The sequence below is a fragment of the Sphaeramia orbicularis genome, chromosome 11, assembly GCF_902148855.1.
Source record: "Sphaeramia orbicularis chromosome 11, fSphaOr1.1, whole genome shotgun sequence".
NCBI lineage: Eukaryota > Metazoa > Chordata > Actinopteri > Kurtiformes > Apogonidae > Sphaeramia > Sphaeramia orbicularis.
Genome location: NC_043967.1, coordinates 27,258,171 through 27,273,939, shown reverse-complemented (window position 1 = coordinate 27,273,939; position 15,769 = coordinate 27,258,171). Strand labels below are relative to the sequence as shown.

Below are 15,769 nucleotides of genomic sequence, written 5' to 3'. Positions count from 1 at the left end.
AATAATTTAACTGTGGTCTTGCATTGTGACTTTTTTGTGACACTGCCAATCATTCAAGATGCTCTGTGCTTATTGTATATAATTCTAACAAATCAGTCTTAATTGATGCAAAAACATTAGAAATGCTACATCTGAACTTCATCACACATTTTATCACTTTGCATTCGCTCTTTCAATCACTGCACACACATCTTGACCTTTTACGTAGCTGCAACCGAAGCACATCTGTGAATCTTCCCGTCTCTACTTCACAGGTCTTCCACTCAGCCACCAGCGTCTCAGCGGCACAAAGCACCTCAACTCCTCACAGTTTGAATATGTGACTGCTCAACGCAGCCAGTTCATTCATTTTGCCTGCTTGGCTGAGAGAGTTGGCTAATGACATGACAGAGGAGCTCCATGCAAATAGCCAACATCTGTCACAGCGCTAGCTCCACTCCATATATTTATTTGCTGATCCTACTTAATATTTCTGCATATTACTAGCTGTTTGTTGGAGGCGGACAGTGATGCATGTTCCTGCATGACGCCGTACAAAAGAAAGCAATCTCCTGCAACCCTCACATCCGCTCCTGCTGCTTCTTCTAAATGCATATTTTGTGCTGGCTTTGCAGCCCGCTGAAGGTCACAGCAAAGTAAGGCCCCCTTTATTGTGGAAATAGGAGAAACACATTTTGTGGAGTTAATGTGTGCTGCATTTATCACCGACACAATAAGGAAGGCTAGATAATATATCTCATGCAATGTGGGGGGAATACATTACATGGAGGTGTTGTGATGGCTGTATCTGGTGTTATCTCTGGGGGTTATTTGGGTTTATCTTGTATCATGGTGACATTCAGATTGTTAATATCCAAGGTGCCCGCAGACTTAGTTTAAACTCATTTTACCATGTAAATGCATATGTTTATATACAGTATACTGAAACTTTGATAACTTAGATCCCTCTCTCTTATCTTGAAAATAGGTGCCGGTCAGATAGCAAATCCTCCTCAGACAACCTATTTGGCATTTAGCTGTCACTACCTCATCACCTGACACCGCTGCCTTCTCCGAGTTCTTCTTTTTCATATGTGGGGGTGGGGTCAAACGTCGACATGGCTGGTTTTTTCCTCTCTCTGATCCAGTGTCAGCCTTCAGAAATGATCCCTCACCGACACGCGCTGTCTCAGGTGCCCCCAGCGCTGACTGGCAGGCCTTGGAAGTGGAGAACTGCTTTAGCCCCCGACGTTCAGTCAGCTTGCCTGCTCGCTGACACATTCAGACAGATAGATCACTAAGGGCCAATGACAGCTCGTTATTGCTAGAGATGATAGAAGCTCACCATAGGGATTTGTATCAAAGCAGAAATGTTTGTGTGTGTATAGTTGGTTGTGTATGTGTGTCTGCGTGCATGCAAAGGAGCCTTAGATGTGAGGTGAAGACACAGGTTATGAGGACTGCCAGCAATTATCTAACCTGAAAGCAGGGAAGAAGGTCCCGACTCCTACAGTAGGGGGAATTCAGAAAAGCTCCAACATCCAACCAGCTTTGAAACCCAAACACATTTTTATTTCTCTTGTACTTGTAAGTCAAAACAACTTCTTGGAAGGCCTATAAAATCTGTATTGAACCGTGTCTGTTTGACATTTAGGATTAGAAAAAGTTAATGATGGAAGTGCTGGAGACTACATGAACTTTTCTGTTTCACGTCGTTACTCCCATCAGCCATGTCTCCATACCATTGTCAAGTGAAACTGAAGAAAAGTCTTGACACATTACAAAAAAAATTACACGTTTTCTGCACTTCATCAACTGTGTCAGTGTCTCAGTGAAGTTTTTGTCATGGATTAGACTGAGGAGTAATTTGGTCTCCTCTGCAGTCCATGCTACCCACTGCTACTTCAGGCTAAGTTTTCAGACTTTGAAGGAATATCAGGGTAGATGCTGGAGGACACAAGTGATCAGTCATGTGAGTTAAATGCATTGAAGGAGGTTCCAGGAGATCCAGACGGCCTGAAAACAGAACCAAGGGTGAAATCAGATGTTATAGCCAACCATAGCAGACCACAAATTTGCCTCAGTGGGCTTTAAAATCATTACGACACTCACACAAAACTGAGGCTCTGATGTCTGTTCAAGTTGTGTATGAGCAGGGTGTGATTTTTACATCCCTACTTCTGCTCAATGAATTTCATCCTCGGGGGGGTGGGGGGTGGGGGGACAACCAACCAACTGAAATAACAGGCAGGTTGTGAGAGTTTTCTTACACCTATATCCTACATTACTGGCATGAACGCTCACCTGAACCGAACTGTCAGCAGTCTTAGAAACATCCCCATGCACTGAGGCGCTGTAAAGGGGGGGTAAACATGACAAATTCATGGGGCCCAGCATTTGTGGGGGGCCCATAGAGCAGTGGAGGGGGTCCAGTGGATACAGGTTAGAAGTTGTGAAAATATCATGTAAGATCTGCTGTATAAGAGAGGAATGGAACCCAGGAGTTTGACGTTGAAAGTATGTAAAGTTTCACTTTTGTGTCATGCCAGCATTAGTTATGTTAGTTATGGACCGCACCCCCATGTATATATAACTGCCCCCCACCCCCTCCAGCAAAAAGAAAAAAAAAAACAAAACATCCCCTCTCTGTTGTTTTTTTTTTTTTTTTTGACATATCGCACCCTGTGTTTGAGTTTGGTTTGTTATCAGATCAGATCCAAACTGACAAATCCAGGCGGTGTTCAAAGACTGCAGTATAATATAACAGCAGTAGTGGATCCAGTAAACAAAGGGATGGCAAGAGGCTTTTACAGAGTAGTATGGGAGGATGGTATGTTTCAATCCCCAAATGGAATCAGGCCAAAATTCAGGCAAACACTTTAAAACTGTTCATTATTGTATCATACCCTGTACCAACACATGCTCAACAGGAAAAAGAAGCAGTGTTGAAATGAAAACAAAACTGTGCAGCTCATGAAAAGTAAAAGTACTATTACTAAATGACAGATAATGCACTACAAGTAAAAGTTCTGCTCTGCTGAAAAATGCCATAATTGCTTTTATGATATATTGTTGTAGAGGAATGAAGCAATTTTTAAGTAATTTACAGTTTGGGCCAATGCTGTGACAGCCTTGTAGACATAGTGGTTTGGTTTTGCAAGAACAAAAATTTTAGTATATTCAGCCTGAAGAAACGACCCATAAAAGTTGATTAAAGGGTCACTGATACCAGTTTTATACAAATACCATGATGTACAATGAACCGTAACATCTGACTGCACATTAGCATGAAGGTGGAAAGGCTTAAAATGGAAAGGAAGTGATGCATTGAGCCATTTTCACCCAAAACATGCAGATTTGTTTTTACTGTATTCGGACATTTTTACACATACTATTACCATGATCAATGTTAGTTATTAGCACAGTAACAACTATTCATCCTGGGGTTCATTCAAAAACATGCAAGACATCCACAAAGTGCAGTATTTACTTATTTACACCAATTATTATGACAAAAACAAACATTCAACCATTTCATTATTGACAATAATCAATAATAATAAATGAGCACATGTAATTATGCTCTACTATTTTCAGACAAAATTTTGCATTACATAAAATAACAAAAAAAAAAAACAAACAAACAAACAAAATCTTTAAAACATATCATCAGTAATTGGTACAATGATACTAGTTTACAGCATTTAAGATAAAATCACTTTTCCATCATGATCATATGTAGCTTAAACTGATTTTTCAAAGAATAACAACTTTTCTTAATTTCTTTATTCTAAACTGAGTTAAACATGGTGGTTGTTCCAGGTTAGAGTGGCTCCATACAGTACATTTTTTTAAAGCATTTTTTATTTATTTATTTTTTGGTAAAGGTTATATGAAACATAGTGTATGTATTGCATATATTGTCTCATAACTGCAGCAATCTGTTCGCATTAACTGAGAATATAAGTATGTTTTTTTTCTTAAGACACAAAATGACTCACTTTAACTCTTTAAGACAGTGTTTTCAACCTTGGGGTCAGGACCTCATGTGGGGTCACCTGGAATTCAAATGGGGTCATCTGAAACTTCTAGTAACTGCTAAAAAAAAAAAAAAAAAAAAAAAAAACTTACTGATAAAAGATATATGGTGAGTTGAGAGAGACAATCACAAGTCAAAATAGACATGACAAACTCTGAAGCTGAAACTGAAGCACTGTGGTTCTGTTTATCTTTCAAATGTTTATTGTGGTCAGTTTCAGATGCTGCAGCTCTTTCATAATTCATAGTTTGAGTTATTGTTTGTTCAGTATTAATTGTCTGCCTTGTAAATCCAAGCTGGACTGACTGTACATATCCTGACCAAGGAAAATAAAATTCTCACTTTGTGCAGTAATCTACACCTGGCTTTTCTGCCCCCATCCATAATAATATACATTATATAGACTAAATGTTGTCTAAAATTAATGTTTATTTGCAACATAGTATAGCAAACTATTACATGATCGAAAACAAATACATTTCAGCAAAAAACAATGTCTCTGTTTTGAATGTCTGCGTTCGCCAGAAATTTGGGATATTAAAATGGGGTCACGAAACAAAAAAGGTTGGGAACCACTGTTCTAAGACTTAGAACTATATTTGTGGACACTTCCAAATCATTTTTTTTTTTCTATATTTAACCTTTCCAAAGTGACTTATCACCATTTATTACAATATTGTTCTCTGCATTTTGTATTTTTCACATTTTTCCTACATTTACTTTACTGATCATGTTGATGTTTATTAACCCATAAAGACCCAAACTACTGGCGAGCAAAACCATTTACTGATTTTAAATCCTTAATGCCCAATGATCCATGAATCCTAATAATACATGTAAATAATTGGTGTAAAATGCAGTTTGTCATCTTTTCATGGTCATCGGATATGACCCATTTGGATGTTGAGAGGATCCACAGTGAAAGTGGAAACACTGTCATCTTCTACAACATTGATTCACCAGTAAAACCCATGGAGTTGGATCAATGACAATGAGTTTAGACACTTGGTTTATGTTCAGTTAAAGATATATTTTACCGAAAAAGTCACTTTTTCTTCAGTTTTCTCTGTTTTTGATGTAATAACCTTTGAATTTGCTCTGAGCTTTAATGAACATCTACATGATCAACAAATTAAAAGATGGAAAATACCTGATTTTGACTGAAAAAATGTAAAATACAGAGGATAATATTGTATTAAATGGTGATAAATCACTTAAGAAAGGTTAAATAGAGAGAAAAATGAATTTGGGAACTGAAACAAAAGTAGCACTGGGTCTTTATGAGTTAAAGCTCAGATTAACCCTATAATACCAAATGTATCATATTTGATACATGAATTTTGAAGCCCTCTATATGATGAGTGTGATATTATTTTCTTGAAAAACCTGCTGTATACAATTAGATACATGCAATACACAGATAATCCACCAGGGGAGGGATTCATTCACCAGAGGCCTTTCCAGTGAGACGACAAGATTGTCATTAATGAGGAAGGAGGCAGAACTTTGCCAAGTTTGAAAAGGAATCACCAATTTGTTAGACATGTTTGTGTTATATTATGTTTTTGTTTGTTAAATAATAATACTATTTGAGCATTGAGACCTGATGTATCAAAAATGATAGAAAATTGAAACTCATACATGGAAATTGATATTTGAAAACTTTTTTTTTTTGGTTGTTCAGAAGGACCAATAAAGGCTCCAATTTCAAAGCACTGGAATTTTCTGTTGATGATTTAATGGTTCAGGCTTTACAGGGTTACATTCAAAGGTTATGATAACAAAAAAACTGGCAGAGGAAACTTAAACAGAGACTTTTTCAGTAAAATGTATCATTAACTAAACATAAAATCAAGCTTCTACAGCCAGTGTTATTTGTCAAACTACATGGGTTTTACTGGTGAATCAGTTTTGCAGAGAAGTTCACTACATAGCCTCTGAACGTCCAAATGGGTCATATTTAATGTCAGTGAAAAGAGGAAAAAACGGAATTTTACCTGAATTATTGAAATGAATTGATCGGATTAGTGGTTGAAAAAGTTATTAAACATTTAATATCAGTTGGTGCTTTTAATCGCCAGAGGCTGTTTAGGTCTTAGAGGGTTAATTTATGATTTCCTGAAGAACTGATGAATCCAACCTCTATACCATACTCTGCATCACATACAGTCAAACCGTACTGAATCACAGTGGCACTCACTGTATTCCTTTAAGGTTTGTTGTCATTGCACATCACATACCAGGTCTCCCACGGTCATGGAGATGCACTTCCCCTCTGTGAAGTATCTACTGACACTGCAGCCATGTGTTTGCTCATATGTGAGTGTATAACAATGTGAGTGTGTGTAGTCATGCTGCTGACCTCGCTCCTGGAACTTTCTTTTCCAAGCACAGAGGTATGGGCCTGTTTCAACCCTTGAACCTACTATGAAACGTGGTGTGCGCTTTATTTTTTCATAACGCAGGAAGAAAGGCTGACACACATTGTTCATGTATGTGCCACTCGGTTTGTGTATTTTTTAGTATTTCTTAGAAGGCAGTGGCACGGTGTATTAAAGATTGATTTAGGCAGTGAAGCAGAGAGTGTGTATTCAGTGTTCTGGTCAAGGCCACTGAGTTTCATCCTGCTGAAAACATACACCTTACTGTATGGCTTCAGGGACACTATGTCTGACCTCCACCTAGCTGAACATAAATGAGTAAAGAGAAAATACAACACAGAACAATCCCCTTTATTAACCCCCCCAGGAGCATACAGGCTCTTACAATCAGCCCCTGCATTGTTCACGCCGCTCAGCGTATTGAGCACGTCACCGACGCGCCTCCCGGTCTGCTCTAATGGCGTGGGTCATCAAGCACTGTTCAAGATGGAAAAAAGAGAAACAAGTATTGATTTGAAAATGTCTTGTTCTGTTATTTCTAAAGCTTTCATCTGTATTTTTTTTCTCTGAGCTGGCGGAGTGCCTCAGGTCATGGTTGTGGAGTTTATAGAATGTTCTGTGATCAGTGTTTTTTACCTGTCTTTGTATGTGTATGTGTGTGTGTGCTCATGCATGTATCAAATCTTGTCAGGCGTAGAATACATGCGGGGAGGCAGGAGAGTCATATATCTGACAAAGTGTGGCCAATAAAGTATAATTCATGACTGTTACAGTGCCTGTGGATAGTAGTCATTACTCTTGTGTTGGTGTGCTTGTAGTATATCAGGCCTCAGAACAACAGCCCTCATCACTATATTGATTGCCTGGCATCTACTAAAACATGTTTTTTTTTTTTGTTGTTTTTGTTTTTGTTTGTTTTGTTTTTTTGAGAGTGCAACAGAGTGAAAGATAGAAGGACAGACACAAAGATGAAGATAGAGACCAGTGAAGCCGTTGATCCAATCCCTATTATTAAATTAAGGGAAGCAAAGATATACTTTTTTCTATCTTGCTTTAGACTTTTCCAGTTCCCAGTGAGAACATTGGATTTACAGAGGCAAGAGTGGGTCAGTAGTGGATAGAGGACACAGGGGCTGCTCTGATGTCACAACGTAGCTGACATTTGAGTTTGTGGGTATATAATGTCACCATAGGAGGTGGTGATAGATAGATAGATAGATAGATAGATAGATAGATAGATAGATAGATAGATAGATAGATAGATAGATAGATAGATAGATAGATAGATAGATAGATAGATAGATAGATAGATAGATAGATAGATAGATAGATAGATAGATAGATAGATAGATGTAGTTTATTTATTTATTCCACAAAAACAGTCATACCACATCAACAATAAATAATAAATAAATAAATGCAGAGTATAAGTAACTAAGAATAAGTTAGATTAAAAAGAAAGTAGAATTAAAAGACAAAATGTGTTTTCTACCTATCACATAAAAACATAAAAAATAGTAAAACCCATAAAATAAAAAAAAAAAAACATAAATAACGTTTGATTCTAACACCATATTTTCATTCATTCATCATTCATTTCATTTTATTGCACATTTGTGTAAAATTGTGTTGCAATTACACCCCAAGGGGTAAGGCAAGGGGGATTGTTTTTGGTTTGGTTTGTTTGTTTCTTTGTTTGTTAACACTCTAGCAGCAAAACTGTTGCTTGAATTCATATGAAAATGGGTTTATAGATTGCCAGTGACCCAGAATAGATCTCATTACATTTTGGGAAAAATAGATCAAAGTTCAAATTTTTTATGAAATTTTAAACTCTTTTTTTTTTTTTCCTCCCATTTATTTATAATGGCCGAAATTTCCAATGTCTATAAAAAAAAACATCAATTTTGTTTCAATTTACTTCAAACTTGGCACATATTTAGTGGCAATTGATATGCTGACATCAGCACATGCATAGACATGATGACATCAGCTGGATCGATGCCAAAATAAGCTACAATATACGAGGGGTGGGGTTTGTTGTGCCTGGGACCACTTGTTTGTATCTGAATTCTGAAGCTGAGGTCCAAGGTTTGTTTTGTTGCCATATCACAGTGTCGTTGACCTTTGACCTCTTGTCACCACATTGTAGTCAGATGAGTCCTTCAAGTAAATGTTGAAGAACTTCCTCAAGATATTACATTTATGAAAATCTGTTGAATGGATGGACAACCTGAAAATATATTGTCTCTGACCCTAAAAGTAATTCCACATTTTTGGACTAGTTGAGTTGGTTCAGTTACACACAATTTATGTACTCCAATATATCTATCATCTGTTTTATTCACTACAAAACACTTTTATGGAAATCCAAGTTTTTATTTTGTTTTTGTGGAACTCTTGGAGCTTTTACTGAAGCACAGTTAATGACAGCTGAGATTTTTACAAACAGAAAATCTTCATCAATGTAGAGTTTATCTGTCAGATTCTCTCTTGAGCCTGATCCCCCAGGTGTGTCCTGTTCTTGATGCATTTTACTTTTCATAGCATCCAGGATAGTGCAGGTGGTGTTTTCTAGGCTATATACAGTATTTGTGCTTAACTCTTTAAAACCTGACATGTCAGGCTGACACCCTGTGCATATGCAGTTTGGATGGCTGTAACTCTTTCACTGTTTGTCCAACTGGAAAAATTCCAAGTTTCTTAAACCTGAGGCATTACGCTTTATAGATTTTATTGAGTCATTACAGCAATTTCAATCATGTCTGTACTAGAAGCTGGAGAAGAAGCTGTTTTAGCAGAATTATTACATGCAGTAAATTGTAAATGACTGCTAGATTTTGCAAGATCTAGGAAAAAAAGTGCAAACAGACTCACTCACAGCACATTTTCTAACCTTTTAGTTAGTCAAAATAAGAAAAATAGTTCAGGTCGACCATTTTAGGCTTAGGGTTTAGTTTCAGTGTGAATGTATGTGACCACTAGAGGGAGTAATGAGGATGAGAACCGTTAAGAAACAACTGTCACCGTCAGAGGAAGTGATAAATTGACAGAACCATTGTCATTGTTTTTGCCACTGAACACAGCTCAGAAGTAAAAGAATGTCTGATGCTGAAATGACTGTTTTTTCTCCACTACTAAGTTTGATTAAAAAGCTTATGAAGTATAAAATAAAAATGTTATGTTTCTTACATTAGCTTGTTTTTGTTGATCCATGATTCAGACTAAACTGTGACAGTTCCGACCTTGTTTAGATGATTCCAAACAGAACATGCAGATATTAACAACACAAACTGTACAGAAAACAGAGGTAATCTGTGGTTTTACCGTCTGTTTTCTGTGTAAAAACAGAGCTAAGCTAACAGAGCCATAATGTAAACTATCAGCTGATACAGCATGTGAAGATTTATAGAAAGCAATGTTATGAGTTTCTGAGTTTTTGTTTGAAAAGGAAAAGTTGTTGATACCATTGTATTAGAAGATGTAGCACTAATTTGTTTTTATTAATTTAGTTTTTGTTAATTTGTTTGTTAGTGTGTTCTGATGAGTGCTTCCCCCTGCTGTTGAGAGTTTGGAACATCAATATTTCATATAACCCCTTTGACCCAAGGGGCTAAGTGGTGTAAAAAAAAAAAGCTCCCCCAGATAATTATTTATTGTTCCAAGTTTTCTCCCCATTTTAAAACTTCCCTCGACACCCATGGAGACAGTACATGGGGTCGTATGCCACCAGTACATACTGCATACTGGTACTTACACATCCACTCTGTCACAGGCTAATTCCAGTCTGTGTGTGAGATAAACAGTCTGCGTTGTCCCATGTCATGGTGTCTTCCACTTAGACAGAGCGGGTCTTTTTACACACAGTGCACAGCTTTGTTTTCTGATCGTCAGCGTAAAAAAAAAAAAAAAAAAGAAAGAAAAAGAAAAAAAAAGTGTGGTGCAGGCCACAGTTGCTTCTCTGTGGACCGGCTCCTAATGTGTTGCATGTGAAAGAACATTTTCATGTGATCATCATCCATCTCTTTCTTTCATTAAGTCGTCCACTGCGCAGGCTTCCCCTTGAGGAAAATCCAGCTGTCTGTGGTGTTTTCTGTCAGTTCGATCCCTCAGTGTTGTGTCTCATCCGTGTTTCCTTATCAGCGTTACTTCATGTCAAAGTCACAGCATTTAATGAAACTGAATGTACTGGTTATGAAGCGGCCTCTTCACTTTCCCTTCAACGCCAATGAAAACACATTTTTCTGTCAGATATAACTGGAATCAAACCCATTTTAAAGGATCGGCTCAGTCAAATAATAATCAAAAACAACATTTTGTAAGAGTGAACATTTATCATATTGAAATGCTTTGAGTTTTATGTGGTGTTTGTTTGTTTTTATCATTTCAGTTCAGTTTTAGGTTTTTTTTTGTTTTATTTTAGGGAATTGTCCAGTTTTAATGTCGTTTTTATTTAGTTTTTCATTTATTATGAGGAAAACAAATTCTATCTTCATTTGAATTTTCTTACAAACATACATTTGTTTTTATTCCAACAAAATAATTATATATATATTTTTTAATTAAAATAATTTTGAGGGTGCAAAAATGCAAAATGTTTCACCAGAAGAGTCAGAAAAAAGTCTTAAAGCTGTAATAGATAAATAAATAAATAAATGAACCAACAAACTTGCAATTTCTTTGTTCTGTATTTATGTAAAGAAGCAGCTTGAGCACATGTTGCCGATTGAGGACAGACAAAAAAAAACTTTTTCTGCGGATCCTTTACTGACAAATTACATTTCACTGCAACAAAATCAAGGCGCTGATTACATCTGTAGCTGGGGTGGAAATATAGTTAGTGTAGGCAGTGTGGTTACACTGGAGGCAATAGGTACAGATTCATAATGCCACACTGGAAATGCACCTGCGTTAAAAGACAAAGAGATCATACATACAGTCTGTTAAAGCAACAACTAAACAAGATATTACCCATTTAAAAGTACAAATACACAATCAAAAAAAGTGTTATATTCTTCAACATTTTTTTTTTTCTTAAACACTATGATTTTGAATGAAATAATGATTTTTGGTGCCATATGTGTTACTTTCTCTCCACTTTCTCAGTCCCTCAGCGCTAAACAACTCTTTCAGCTGTAATAGTACAGTATATGTATAAATATATGAGGGTTTCAATGCTTATAGGGCCTGTAACAACTTGTTTTTTTGATTTGTGCACTATTACTGCTATGAAAAGGACAGAGTTTAGTTTAATGTGAAATGCTGCTGCAAAATGGATAGTCTATCCTTGATATGTACAACAATTTTGTATTTTTTGTATAGTTAGAATTTAGTCTGACATGTGAGGATTTCTGAGTTACTTAGGGAATCTGATAGGAATTATCCTAAATTAGAATATCCTACATTCGGAATTTAGGATAGGTGAAGGATGGGAAAAGGGGGCAGGAGATTATAAATTAAACTTCATCCCGCTCCTTTTCGAGTGTTTGACTTTCTTTTTATATAATCCTGTTGTTTGATTTTAATGCAATATTCAAAATAAATAAACAAACAAACAAACAAATGTATCATTACATTTATAACAAAATATAACTGGATTTGATGGGCGACACGGTGGTGCAGTGGATAGCACTTGTACCTCACGGCAAGAAAGTCCTGGGTTCGATTCCAACACCAGTCGATGGGGGTGGGACCTTTCTGTGTGGAGTTTGCATGTTCTCCCCGTGGGTACGCTGGCTTCCTCCCACCATCCAAAGACATGCACTGATAGGCTAATTGGTTAATCTAAATTGCCCATAATGTGAATGCCCAGGGTGTACCCCACCATAAGTGGCTGGGATAGGCTCCAGCGACCCCTGTGACCGTAGAGGGGATAAAGTGGGTACAGGATGAATAACTGGATTTGCCATATATTTATTTTCTAAGGGAGTGGGTGTATGAAAGAACTCGAATTGTGATTATAGTATAGTGAGCGAGGTCTCTTTATTTGTTTCTGATGCAAACAAATAAATGCCAGTTCTCAAACACAGGCCTGGATGGATAAATGGATAAATGTCTGGTGCCTGTTATATAATTATATTAAGTATAATTTACTCATCTACAAATTCTAGATGTGGACTAGACCTGAAGTGTCATTGATTGATGTCAGTCACTGCAGGTGTGTATCTTATTTAGCAAAACTGTAATTTCACAGAAACTTTGAAGAATGACAAGAAGACTATGTTTACACTGGGAAAAAATCTAAATCTTATCAAGTGTATTTTTCTCATTTCTTGTCAAAATAGCTCATCACACTTAAAATAAGACATAATCACCTAAAGAGTAACTTTTCAGTGAGATATAAGAACTTATTTTTAGACAGTAGATCTTGAAAATCTCTTTTCAAGAAATCTTACCAAAATAATTTTCACTTGTTCCATTGGCAGATTTTTTGTGCTTGAATTAAGCAACAAAAATCTGTCTGCGTAGGTTCTCTCCAGGTACTCTGGCTTCCTCCCACCATCCAAAGACATGCACTGATCGGTTAATCTAAATTGTTTATAGGTGTGAATGTGAGAGTGATTGTTTGTCTCTATATGTCAGCCCTGCGATGAACTGGCAACATGTCCAGGGTGTACCCCACCTTCGCCCATAAGTAGCTGGGATAGGCTCAAAGCGACCCCCGGGTTCAGAAAATGAATGAATGAATGAATGAATATTTTGTAATGGAAATGAAAGTATTGCCTTTTGTAAAAAAGTACATGGCAGTACTTTTACCGTTACAAACCAAGCAGATTAAATAAAATAATATTAAAAAGGGCCATTTCTATTTATTAAACAGAGGAAATTAGAAATAAAGGCCTGGCTCTGACAGAAAGCCCTTTCAAATAAAGGCCTGGTACATCCTACAGCCAAGGTACATAAAGGCTCAGTCCACTGGGCAATCAAATATGACTGACAAACCATTGTTTATTAAAGATCCCATGTTGTTTATTTATTTATTTATTATTAGGATCCCCATTAGCTGATGCAGGACATCAACTACTCTTCCTGGGGTCCTCCCATTCCAAACAGACATACAGTATCCACTTACAAGCATAAAAACAATGTGATTCACCCTTATATTTCCTTCTTAAGAACACTCAACAGTCAAACAAAACAACGTTAACAATAATAACAACACTGCAAGATCAAATTAAAAACAGAAAAAACAAACAAACAAAAACAAACAAACAAACATAAAAACTAAGTAATAAAATTAAATAAACCCAATACATTTTTTTCTGCAAAACAAGCCATGAATTAACACTGAAGAGAAAGTTCAGTTCCATTTTGTTTTAGTGCATCTTGCATTATTCAGTGGGCTTTTTATTTGCATGTTGTTAAATGCATCCCTTTTGATTTCAGTTAAAGAATGTTTTCACCACATTTGTTTTCATTGTCTATAATAACCCAGGTTTTATGTGCTGGAGATTGAATTGCCAAGAATTCAACACAATAGAAGTGTGTGGGATTTAGCTTGTGTCAACAGTTTTCACAAGGACAATTGCTGTAGCAAAGCAGGTCCAGTGGAGACTGTCAACAGCGAGATGTGTTGCTATTTAAGATGTTTTTACCCTACTTTTCAGCACTGAAAATACTTTGTACAGATTTTCATTGACCTCCACTATTATTAATGAATGCCTGACTAAAAAGCTAAAGGAGTTGCATAACACACAAGTGGACATGAAGGAAGAAGTGATTTCCTGGTGAGATTTGAGATTAAGCAGAATCTTACTCATGTATATACTCTTGAACAAATGGTCTTTTGATACTTTGCCAGCTATCTTCAACGTACATCACATTAAATCAGTGTGTCGACTGAAGGGAAAACAAACTGAAGCGCAACAGATACGTTGATGTGAGCATATCCACACAACCCCAAACCACATACTCAGAAGCACTAAAACCATCGGCTTTTTACATCCTGAATCAGTTTAATGTCGACCATATCTGTACATGACTACATCTCTGTAAGCCATATTTACACAGTTTTAATGGTGCGTTTTTTCAGGCCTGTCTATTTCCGGTGCAGGCTGACACATTAACTTATTTCCAGTGTCAAAATATTTGCTGAGTGTCATTTTGAATCTCTGAACAGCGTTGTATTTTGATTTTTTTTTTTTTTTTTTACCTCGTTGTGTCTTTCTTCATTTAATCAAGCTCCTCATGGACTCTTCATGGACTTGATTGAACATCAGATTTTTATGCGGTGGCTGATATACGGCAGTATTAAAGGCGGGTACTTTCCATTTGACGAGCATGGTTTAATCTAAATCAAGATATGGGTCCCTCGAGGCTGGTGCTGTAATCATGTCAAACTGGCGATACCCCTCACTGTCACCCTCTCTCCATCTCGCTTGATCATCATCTGCATTGCAATTATTGAGCAGATTTAGATGGTATCGGGCTCCATCAGGAAGAGAATGGGATTAGATGTAACATTATATGGTTATGTTGTTAAAATCAATGAGTTTGCATCACATATCTCATTTAGCTTTGGGACATATGACATCTAGATTTGGGGCTTTGTGTTTAGTTCAAGGTTAAACTGTAGATCTTTGAATATTTACAGCCAGGAAACTGTCAGAATTAGAAAAAAAAGCATGAGCATGGATGTAGTTGAGGACAATTACTCACACAATAAATGAGTTTTAATGTGCAAGCATATACACACGCATGCATGGTGATATTATAAAGTCTCTTTATATTACTTAATCAAGCAGTCATGTTAATTGTGTAATAGGCTTGTATATTTCCATGCTGTCTCATCTCATTTACATATTTACGCCTGTGTTAATGAGGAAGGCTAGATTAAAGAGGGGAGGAGGGGTACGAAACCGACTCCTCCCTCGATATCACTGATTTATTTATACTCATTAAGCCAGATTGTACAGATCTACATTCCGATCTGTAATAAGGAAAGAACTGTTATTAAAATTCATGGACAAATCAGAGCAAACTGTACAACGATGAAAGATGCAAGCAGAGGAAAGAGGCACAAATACATCAAAAAGTGTTTTCTCACAAAATACAAACACTTACTCATAAAATGTGGTGAAATAAATACAAAATATTAGTATTAGAAAATGTGTTCTATAAAAACATGTAATTTTAGTTTGGGCAGTACATTCCAAACAACCTGAAAGCAACCACTTAACGCCACATTGAAGATGGAATTACCTGAACTCTAATGGATCACATTAATTTGCTATAACGTACATTCACATCATAGAATATAGCATTACAATAGAGTTGAGTCATACCCGTCAAAAAATACCAAATAACTTTGAGATACTTAAGAGCAGCAGAGCAGTGGGTAGAACCAGACGCTGTTGTTGAAATGTTTACT

General features: G+C 36.6%; 1 long non-coding RNA gene across 1 annotated transcript in view; it reads right to left on the bottom strand.

The window, feature by feature from the left end:
• LOC115428416 (uncharacterized) overlaps positions 1-15,769 on the bottom strand; it is a 590,809-nt gene that overhangs the window by 98,583 nt on the left and 476,457 nt on the right. The gene's annotated exons all lie outside the window — the stretch shown is intronic.